The sequence below is a fragment of the Apodemus sylvaticus genome, chromosome 2 (assembly GCF_947179515.1).
Source record: "Apodemus sylvaticus chromosome 2, mApoSyl1.1, whole genome shotgun sequence".
NCBI classification, from domain to species: Eukaryota; Metazoa; Chordata; class Mammalia; order Rodentia; family Muridae; genus Apodemus; species Apodemus sylvaticus.
In genome coordinates this window covers 123,376,861-123,388,531 of record NC_067473.1, presented here as the reverse complement: position 1 = coordinate 123,388,531, position 11,671 = coordinate 123,376,861, and the positions used below count along the sequence as shown (strand labels likewise).

Below are 11,671 nucleotides of genomic sequence, written 5' to 3'. Positions count from 1 at the left end.
GTTCACTATAAATGCATTCTGTGTAAAGTATGTCCTAACAAAATGGTTTTAAGAAAATGTCAAAGGGGAAAAGTTAGAAAAGTTTTAGAAGTATTAGAAATGAGTGTTGTGTTTTAAAAAGATAGAGGAGAGAGGGAATATGTTTGGTGGATGTGTAGTCAGGTATGAGGGAGAGGGTGCCTCCACAGGCTAGTGCTGAGGCATCCCTTCCCCCTGAGGGACCAGCCACATGAAGATGTAGTATAGAATAGTTTATTCAGGGCATGGGGAGGGGAGTTGAGGGGGTAGTAGAGACAGAGAGAAAGTAGAGAAGTAGAGGAGTAGAGGAGTAGAGGCCAGGCCTTGAGCACGTGGAGAGAGGGGGAGAGAAGTGGAGAGAAAGAAAGGGGAGGGCTAGAGAGGGAGAGGGAGGAGAGGACAGAGTGGGGTGGGGAAAGAAGGCAAGAAGAAAGGGGCAAGAAGCCCCTTTTATAGTGAGTCAGGCACACCTGGCTGTTGCCAGGCAACTGTGGGCGGAGCTTAGACAAAATGCTAACACTGCAGAGGGGAGGGGGTTATTCTCACATAGGGTGCAAAAGCCTCACAGGCTGATGCTGGCTTTGAAAAGTGGACAATGAGCCATGCTACTGTTCACAGGACAGAGCATTTCAGAGGTAGAACAAATGCAAAAGCTCAGAGGGAGGCATGAGCCTGGCATGTTCAAGACCCAGTATTTGGGTTATAAAAAGGCTGAGATCTACAGGAGAGGGTATTAGGGAAGTGTGTGGCCTAGATCTGCAGGGCACCATCAGACAAGAGCGAGCTGGTAGATTTTGTGCAGAAGTCTGACACAGTCCAAACTCCCAAAGAGACCCACACAGAGGTGCCATTGTGTGGATACACCAAAGAGACAGCAATCCACAAGGAAGGCTGAGTTGATGACAACCCAGATCTTCATACAGGAGATACACGGTAGTGGCTCGGACTACAGCGATAACAATAGACACAAAAGAAAGACATTGGGGAGAGCCAACATCTACCTCCATGGGATTAGGTAAGGGCTGGAAAATATTTAGTGTTCAAAACAAGATTAGTAAATGTCTTAATTTTGGCAAGCCACCAAGAATTTGTTGGAAACTATTTGTTGGGAATTATTCAAGTCTATCGTAGCATGAATATAGATATAGATATCTAATGTAGATACATAAAGGATACGTAGATAAATGGATGGTATGATTGTACTCTAGCATTTGTGAGAAGACATGAATCAAACTGTATTTGGCCTACAAGATAGAGATTTTCCCTTATGCAACTTACAAGTTGAAAGGTAAGAGGAAGAAATATTTAAATGCAATCTCAAAGGAATTGTTCTTTTTCCATTGTAATGATGGAGTTTCCATTAGCTAATATTTCAGTGTCAGAAGCTAAAGCATGTTTATGGGGGATACGGTACAAACATGGTAGTTGAGAAGCCTCTGGCATCCACATTAAGATATGATGTAGCAGTAGATAGGTAAGTCCAGAGTTGATAGGAACAGTTTGGGCTTAATTCACTAGCATCAAGACACAAGTTATAACCTTAGACCAGATCTAAGTAGTGAACGAGAATAGAACAAGTAGAAACCCCACACTGCGGCCAGCCAGGAGTTCTCCTGCATGGAGCCCTCAGTGAGCTGAGGGTGAGCTTGGGAAAGAAACCAAAAGTTCGAGCCACAGGAGACTGTGGCATCCACTCTTTCCTTTCTCACTCCCCAAAACTTGTCAGAGTGTAGTAATCAGGGAGCTGTAATTGCAGAAGTAACCCCAAATGCCCTACAATTTCTAGACAGGAAAAATTGCCAGACACTTACTTCTCAGCAAGTAATCATCAGTTGTCAGGCCACAGGGTGCCTGGTGTTTGAGATAGAATACTAAACAGCAACAAAGATATAGCACCTACAGCTGGGCGGTGGTGGCGCACACCTGTAATCCCAGCACTTTGGGAGGCAGAGGCAAACGGATTTCTGAGTTCAAGGCCAGCCTGGTCTACAGAATGAGTTCCAGGACAGCCAGGGCTACACAGAGAAACCCTGTCTCGAAAAAAAAACCAAATCAAAAAAAAAACAAAAACAAAAACAAAAAACAAAAAACCCAAAATATATATAGTACGTGCTCCAAATAACATGAATGTTGTTAGAGTAACATTAGTTAAATCATTGTTGCTGCCTTAGTTACTTTTCTTTTGTTGTAAGGAAACACCAAAACCAAGGCATCTTACAGAACAAAGAGTTTATTGAAGCTTACAGCTCCAGAGGTTTGGAGTCTGACAGGGAGCAAGGCAGCAGGCACAGTACTGGAACAGTAGCAGAGCGAGCTATGTATTCACAAGTAGGATCAGAAAGAGAGAGCTAACTGGGAATAGCATGGGCTTTTGAAAACTCAAAGCCTGCCCTCAGTGGCACTCCTCCTGATCCTCCCCAACAATTGCACCAGCTGGGGACTAAGTATTCAGATATCAAAGCTTACGAAGCCATTCTCCTTCAAGCCAAGATCATTGTTATTAAGGGAGTATTCCACCACTAAGAATGAAAGACCATGCCATAGAATAAGAACTCTAATGGGAAGAGCCTCTGGGGTAAACCCTGTGTGTTCTTTCTTTGAATAAAGCAATCCATCATTTAGAAGGACAGAGAACATTCTGTGCTCTATGCTTTCTTAAGAAATTATTTTCAACATATTTTACTCCGAGTATGATAATAACACCTGGGCTTTGCATTCAAGCTGTGAAGCTTGAATTGAAGGAAGGACCGTGGACGCTGTAATGACCTAGGAATAGATCTCAGTTGTGGATCTTTGTTCTATATTCTGTGTTTGAGTATAGAACCTCAGCATCTCTGTATGGTCCATAATGATAAAAGTTACGTTAGTACATGAGGACTAAGTGACAACTTGTGCATAGAACACCTGGCACCTGGGTCCTTCTTGTTCCCTGTACAAAACCATGTCAGGTTGTCCATCTATGATGTTTTCTCTCCCAGGACAATTTTTCCAGGGAAAATCTTTGCTGCCTGTTCACTACTTTGTGAGGCAGATAGTTTTTCCAGTCTTTCTTCTAGAATACATTATATTTTACCACAGTTCTCTCAAGAGAAGTGTCTCTGTGGGGAAACCCTGCTAATTAAGGTCTAAGTCTACCATGATGAGATAGCTTCTCTAGGCTCTGCACAAAATGGAAGACTCCCTTTACCAGCAGGGCTTCCCACCTCTGATGTTGTCTGAGGATCCCGAATCCCCACACCCTCTATCTGGTGAAGGTTGAGTAGTCCTTGTCAAACCTACAAACTTCCTCTTTTCCCAATAAGAATCCACCCAGCAAGTACCTGGGATTCCTGGAATACCTCTCCATACAGATAAGGTATTCACAGAATTTTAAACTCTAACCAATGATTCTAATTTACCCTGAAAACTCCTTCCCCTTCTCTAAGGTCATATATAACCCCGATTCACCCAGAACAAAGTATGTATGCAAGCCCACTCTGAATAAAGGTATGTGTAGAGGCTGAGAGAGCTGTGTCATTGAAGATCATCAGAGAAGGCCTTTGTCTAACAGAGCTTTAACACTAAGGTCAGAAGGCTTTTTCTCTCTTGCCCCACCCCCACCTCCTTGGCACTAACTCCCAGCTGGACCGAAATCATGCAGACCTTCACCCGTTCTGGGCTCTGCTTCATCCTTCCAGCCTGTTGCTCCAGAGACATCTGGACACCCTGAGGGAGAGAAAGCTGAGGATGTGGAACCACAGCTGGACCCCAGCAGGAATACCACAGCTGGCACCCAGAGTGTGGCTGCCTTTGGAAGGGGTTAGGAAGCATCCTCTACAGTGAGTGGCTTATTCTCTACACAGAGTAGAAGCTTGGATTTCTACTCAGCTGGTTGATGGAACCAGTAATTCAAAAAGCTGCCAGAATAAATGCAGCCACATTTTTTTCCTTAATTAAAAACCTATTTAATTATTAGCACGTCATGTCAATTTAATGATATGTTAATGAAAGCATGAAGCAGTAAGCCTGTTTAAGCCATTGACTTTTTAACTTTTTGGTGTGAGTAAGCATAGGATTTAGTAGCCTTTTATTTTGATATGTATAGTATGCACTGTCTATATCTTATATTTTAATTATTATAATTAAATTTGGATAAAAGCTGATGTTAAAAATGTATGCATTTCATTATCGGAACCAAGGCTAATTAAAGTATATGAAATGTGGCAATTCCTAAGATGATAAGAAAAATACAGGATATTGTTTTTCTAAATTTAAAATGTGGCAGATGGTTTTTCATAAGATCTAGAAATGTCAGTGATCTGTGGAGTATTCATAATAGGAGTTTTTCATACATGGACAAAGTAAAGGCCTGTGAAGGTAGGAGCTTATCCTTATGTCTATCATGAACAATGTCATGTGTTGTAGCAACAATCCTTTTGTTTCTTTGAAAAACCAAGTGAAAACTATGTAGTTTGACACATAAACTACTCTACAAAACATTTATATAACCTTTTTTCTTTCTTTCTTTTTTGGGGGGGATATGGGATGCTTTTTGAGATAGTGTTTCTCTTGTATAGCCCTGGCTGTCCTAGAACTCCCTTTGTAGACGAGGCTGGTCTCAAACTCAAGAGATCTTCCTGCCTCTGCCTCCAAGTGCTGGGGTCAAAGGTGTGTACCATCTCCTTTATGCTTAAGCTTGAATGATAGACTGCTCTGTATTGTAGGTGGAGAAACTGAGGATAGGATAGGCTGTTGGCACACAAACCTGTTCCTGGGAGGCAAAAGAGCTAGATTATGTCTAAATCATGTTTTTAGACTCTTGCATAAGACATTATGAATCTCAATTGGAAAAGTGATCAGAAGCCATTGAAGACACCTCTCCTGAACACTTCCTTCTGAGAAGCTAGCTCCGTCACTGTGGGTGCCTTCTGTCTCTGCCTTCACAACAGAAATGCTACACACTTCAAACATGTATTTCTTGAAAGGTAACTTGGTGTGGAGACTGTTGCTTGAGTAATAATAAAAAGTCAGAATATATATTTTCATTGTCTCCCTGCTGGCCTGTAGCACATGCTGCTTTGATCCCAAGTATAGATTTGGAACTATCTAATGAATACAGGTTGTTTTCAAATGCTAAACATCCACTGTCTTATGGCATCCTAGCTTTAATAGATTGTGTTCTTTAAATGTCTTTATACAGCAAAAGTTAAAGTTGATCTGTGACATGCCTTACAGATGTTTTTATTGTCTGTGTTTCCTCTTCTTCTAGTACATAAGCTTCTCAGCCTCCTTGTAGTTAGATGACGTCATAGAACTAGTTTGATCAATCAAAGTGATATTATTCATCTTCAAGATGAATCACATGAAAACCTATTCATGCCTCATTTCTTCTGTTGTTGGAACTTGGAAATTACAGGTTGAAATCAGAGACACAACAGGGAACTGGGATAAATCTTTGAGTCACAGCTTGGATGGGGAGGTATCTACAAAGCCTATGCTCCCTGCACTACCCCCACCCCCGCTCTTCCCCCATCAGCCTTGCCTGACTGAGAAATCAATGCTTCCTGTGTTAAACTGCAGAAATCTGACATTGTCTATTATGCTATCATCTGGTCTGTTCCTATTAATATGACAGTTCCTTATTAACCTCCCCACCCTCATTGATGTCTGAATATCAGAAAACCTCCAGAACAGGCTATTTTAAAATACATATCCACATGAGTGTGTATGTGCATGTGCACACACACACACACACACACAAACACACACACACACACACAGTGCATACTTGTTAAAAAAAAGTTAAATGATTCTTATTAGTGAGTGGTTTGAAGCCTTTGCAATATCTCTAGTAGCAACTAGGATTTCATGGAAGGTCCTGACCTTAACCAGCTACTATCATCTTTATATTTTTTAATTTCTCCAAAAAATGAAAATGCCAGCATGTAAGTAATCCATACCAGTTCTTATCTCAGTGCTCAAAAGCCTTACATAGGTTCAAATTCATCCTTCATTCCATTCATCCCATAGGTATTCAATACCTATGGGGATGGAGATTAAAACTTGCTCATTACATCCTTGCTCATCAGACCTTCTAGGCTGTCATGGTCTTTGTCACCACTAACCTTCTTTTCTCTGTGCTAACCAGCTAACCAGAAAGGCTCACATAGCCTTCCTTTGTAATTCTCTAACATGGTTCTAACCAGTGCCCACTGGAGTCCAGTGATGATTTGCTTTCCTGGTGTGTGGAGCAGTCTCTTCATTACCTGCCATTGTTATCCTGGTACTGTTCTGTATCCCACACCCATGTTGCCAAGGTTTCTAATTCTCTATTTGTTATTAATGCCGATCTGTCCTGCTATTGCTTTCCCTCCTGCCTAGATACCCTTCCTAGCTACTAAAATCTGACCTTGGCAATTTCACCAGGATTATTTTTCTATTTATAGCTTCTAAATATCATATCATGTTTAGGAAATGTTAGGACATAAAAAAGTTATTTCCAAAAAAAGCAAGAATTGCTTTGACCTGAAGAATAACTCAAGTCACAGTCTCACTGTCCTTTCCCCTTTCCTATATGGTATTGTCACATATGCAGTTTTCCATCTTCCTGGCTAAATGCTTGTCAGCATCTGCATCCTTTTTATTGGCCTTTAATGGATTCTTGATGGGTTTGCATGCCTTGTACACACATTGCCTGCTCTTCTCTACTCTGCCCATGAATCTACTCATCAGTGTAGAGTTGTCCTCTGTTTTTATGAACACAATCCACACAGTACCAGCTCATCAGTATGCCAGGCCTCTGAACTTTTCCAAGTAGTTTTTGCATGGTCTTGTTGAGTATGTTAAAAAAAAAAAATAACTTTCAAAAACTCCTCAATAGAATTGTCTCTGGAATGAAGAACAACATCATAAGGAATTAATCTATGTATAGACCATTACTTTAACAGTCTGTGCATTCCTGATTCATAGATATCCTGCTTCCTCCATACACTGAGCTTTGGAATGCCCCTTGAACAGTAACTAGATTTCCTAAGGGCCATGTAGGTCTTCTTATAACACACATCATATCCCACTCTAATGGCTTATTTCATTGTCTTCACTCTTCATTACAAAGCTCCTGAAGGCTGGACCCTTTCTGTCTTGGTGACCACAGCATCCCCAGCGGCTGACAAGCGGAAGGGGCTTGTGTAATGTTTGATTCCCAGCACCACAAGATAATGAGTAGATAAGGCACACATTCTGGCTAGGAGTTGGGGAGACAGACAGGTCACAGGAAGAAAAGGAGGGTGAACAGAGATGGCTTCGGATGTGGGCCTGCGTGGTATTTACTAGCCACAAATAGCTAAGTTTCTATAAGGTTAGAAATATTGGGATAAAGCTTTATCGCTTTTAATTGGCTTTGGAATTACTGTATTGGCATCTTGTAATTGTGTTTATAATATACATAAATCTAATTGGCTAACTAAAAAAAAAAAAAAGCACACATTCCAGAAATATACAGGTAGATACTGGCATAGGAGAGATTTGATGATTGTTCAAATTCCTAATAACACAAAAGACTTAATTTTGAATTTTGAAAGTCAATCTTTTCCAAAGACAGTAATGGGTGGTTTGGTACTTTCTTGTGTTGCTGGCTGTGGCAGTGAGCTCCAGTTCTGGGGCAGCCTCATGGTCACAAAAAGAAACACTGCCACTGGGAGTGGGACACATTTGGGTAGCTACAATGCTTGGCAGGTCGTGTATTTCAGACGCATTTAAACTTACATTTCAACTCTGGCTGGTTAGAATCCACCTCACTGTGTGTGAAGGATAGTCTTGATTGGTTTGTCCCAATATACAGTTTCAGAAACAGAAATGTCTCCCTCTTGGTATTGATCAGTTTTGCAGATTTTTGTTGTTGTTTTGCTTTGGTTTGTTTGGTTTTATTTGTTTGTTTGTTTTGTTTTATGCTATCTTACCTAGATTTTTAGGAGTCAAGGGTTTTTGAATTAGAGTTTATAGAACTAGGCATGTCAGAAGCTTATCTATATTAGGTGGAAATTTGAGGGTATACCTTTGGGAGTGGGACTGATTTTTAAAGTCTTCCTTTCAACCATTGAAATCAACCAGTTGGATGGATATTCCCCCAACAGCTCTATAAAGCTAGGTATTGTTAGCATTCTATTTTACAGTCCCTAGCCCTGGGCTTAGGGACCATCAGTATTATTCAGTGATGCAGGGCTTACCTAGCAGGTGCAAGGCCCACCCAGATTTTTATCAGTAGCAGCAAGAGAGCCTTAGGCTCCAAATCAGAGCAGTGGACACCAGATCATCCATTCCAGGTGCCATAGCATGCTACCAGTTCCATACCACATTACAAATTCCATGCTACGATGCCAGTTCTTCTGAAAGCTATAGCCTTATGTCAGATCTGTTCCAGCTGAAGATGAGTCCCAAGTCTCTCCCTTCCAATTTTCTTCCTCATGTCAATCACTTGTCAATCACATGATCCTTACATAGTAATGTGGAGATGGTCAGAGTGTGATGAGCTCATCTTCATCTGACAAAACTGGGCCATAAGCAAGTTGAAAAGTCTTGTCCATGGCCACCCTGAAGTTGGATGTCACCACTTCTACTGGGCCTTTGGTGGCTCCAAATTATTTTTAATAAGTGCCCTCTTGAAAAATAATGAGGGTGGGTATGGCCATAAGACTCTCCACATCATTTGAATTCTGTGCAGTGGGGACCTAAAACAGAATGTGTCTCATATTCCATTTCTCTGGGTAAAAAAGTTTTTCCAGGTCCCATATTGTTAATCATAAAGGTCTTCTGTGAACCAGAAAAAAAAAAAAAACCTTCTGGAAGAAATGATTAAGCATTATTAATACAATTATGTATAACAAAAGACATAATTTACCTTCTCAACATCCAACAAAGAAATTCATTTGAAGCTTCAGAAGCTCCAGCTGAAAGGGCAGGTCTCATCACAGTGGGCTCTCTGGCAGAGGTGGGGTGGAGGCGAGGAGCTGCGCTGGCAGCTTTGTCCTCGGGGGACCTCTGTGCATGATGGACTGGGCCTCCCTCAGCCCCTGCACCTGACAGCCCCCTCACTCTCACATGTACACACACACACACACACACACACACATACACACATACAGCACTTGTCCATAGTTTTTCATTGTCAGAGGCTCAGGGTCCAGACTGATGATTCGTACCTTCTGTTTCCCTGGACTAACAGGGAACATGAAAAGAAAATTACTTTAAAGCAAAAGGAGATGACAATGGAGGAACAATACTCAGAAAAACATGACAACCCTGGTGGATTAAACATCTAGGATTAAACATTTTTCTTGTTTCATTGAAAAGCCCAGAAATTATCATTATTTATTAGATTGAATGGCATTTTGTTCACTGTCGATATAGTTGACTAGTCTGCGTTTGTGCTTGTATTATTATTGCACGTTGGTGCATAAGCTCAGTGAGTGCAGACAGACGCTATGGAAATGCCCAGCCCTTGTAGCCTGTGTGGCATAAAGTATATGTCTATTAAACCTTTATCTATGGGGCTTGGGAGATGGCTCAGATGGTGAAGTGCTTACCCTCAGGCATGAGTACCTAAACCCCAGCTCCAGAACCGATGGGAGAAGTCAGGCCTGGAGGCTCCAGCTTGCAATCCTGGAAGCACTGGGAAGGCAGGGACAGATGGACCATAAGACTCCCCAACAAGCCAGGCTAGTCTACTTGATGTCAGGCCAAAAAACACCTGAGGAACAGCTCGGAAGGCTATTCTCTGATCTCCACATGCATACCCATGTGCACTCACCCCCTCACGATCACACATAATAAATGTTAATCTGATGGGAGAATGGTACTCACTAGGTCTGAAGACCTCACAGGTTAAATTATTTGTCTAAGATTACTTAGCTACCAGGAACTAAAGGTAGAATCTAAACCCTAGTGTTTCTAAACCCTAGTGTTTCAACTCTGAGTTTTTGTTATTGTTGTTGTTGTTGTTTGTTTTTTGTTTTGGTTTTCCTGCTTTCCTTCTGATTAATTGAACAGCTTCTTGTGGTGCAGGAAGATAGAGAGCTCAAGGTATTTAAAGATGTTCCTTCTAAGGCCCAGCAGTGGAAATTCTGGCCCACCCTTGCTAAAGTCCCAAGAGGACAGTACTGTCTAAGTGCCTGAGGGTCCTCAGACTCTCCTGCCAGGTTTGTGACAATGTTGTCTCCTGTGCTCACTTGAAATTAGAGTTAAGGAGTCACATAACCCAAGCTAGTAGGGGAAGCTGAATGCATTTTATTCTGGGGTTCAGATCATCCCAAAGGTGACTTGATCCAGAACAGCAAACAGCTGACACCCTGAAATGAACATTGAAGGAGGGAAAAAAAACCCAGTTCAGCAGTTGAAGAGATAAAAAGAGCACAGCAAAGAGAGAGAGGAGAGAGTGGGGAAGGTAGGAGGGAAGGAGGGAGGAAGGGAGAAAGAGAAGGAGAGGAGAGAAAGAGGGAGGAGAAGGGGAGTGAGGGGGAAAGAGACAGACAGAGAGGTGGGAGGGAGAGGGGAGAAGGGGAGTGAGGAGGGAGATTGATCTAGTTCTGGCTGTAGGGCTGGTAGTTTATGATCTGAACCAGGCACCCAGACTATAACTGTGCCCAGCTAAGATCTCTGGTATGTTGCTTTTAAAAAGAAGGTGGGGGCGAACAGCCATGTGTCTTTCAAGCCTCTCTGAGATGTGATTTTTTTTTCTTCTCTGCTCCTTTGGAAGCTACAGAGCTGAGCCTTTACATTAGCAAAGCCCCCCCCCCCCCAACACACACACACACACACACACACACACACACACTTTGGTTTAGGGATTATTGATTTGGAAGGCGAGGCTAATTTACATGTAAATAAATCTCAACCCTGGGCGGCCAGACTGGGACGTCCAGATGCTGTGACTGACTTGCTGACATCACAGCCTCATTAGCATGCGGAGGATGCAGGCATTGGAACTGCGAACAGCGACTTCTCCAGCTCTGCCAGGCGCTCCGTGACAGTTATTATTATTTTTTGGATGAGCTGCACATTTCCTGGTTCAGTGGCCCGGGCTTTGTGAGCAGCTGACTGGTCTCCCAGGTCTGGCTCAGGATCAGCTGATGACGCAGAGACTGGGGTCTGTGACTTCCTTCAGATAATCGTGAAGTCGGCGAGTTTAAGGGTTCTTGAGAAGACAATTCCAGGACTCAGGCAGGCCTAGAACAAGGGCACAAGTCACACTCTCCGGCTTGGTGGATCTCCAGCTGGGTCCGCTTCTAGGGAGGGCGTTCTCTCCAAGGGAATGCAAAAGCAGACTGGTTTGGGTTTGAGCCTGCTGCCTGCCTCCGGAAGGGCTCAGATTTGCAGAGACTCAGTAAAGGAGATGTTTGGGCTGCCTGAGGACCTGCTTGCATTTTCTGATACCAGCTCCAAAGTGAACTGGGGCAACTGACCAGATCAAGACTCCGTGGCGTCAGTCTTCCTCTAAAGCTTCGCCGCTCATCCTCTAGGAGGTGGGTAAGAAATTTTGTTAATTCCCAAAGCAAGCAGGAATGTGTTTAGTAGTCTCTGGATTGAGGAAGATATTATCTCTAAGGCCAGGAGGTGGCTTGGTGGTCTGGCACTTTTGTCTTTCCTTTGCATTTCAGAAAGTTCAAATGCAAAGTGATAT

The 11,671-nt window shown here is 42.6% G+C and overlaps 1 protein-coding gene across 1 annotated transcript in view; it reads left to right on the top strand.

The window, feature by feature from the left end:
• The first annotated feature begins 11,005 nt into the window (after nt 1-11,005).
• Prickle2 (prickle planar cell polarity protein 2) overlaps nt 11,006-11,671 on the top strand; it is a 109,283-nt gene continuing 108,617 nt past the window's right edge. Inside the window, exon 1 of the mRNA XM_052174351.1 lies at nt 11,006-11,513. The gene's annotated coding sequence lies outside the window, so the exon portion shown is untranslated. The remainder of the gene's footprint in view (nt 11,514-11,671) is intronic.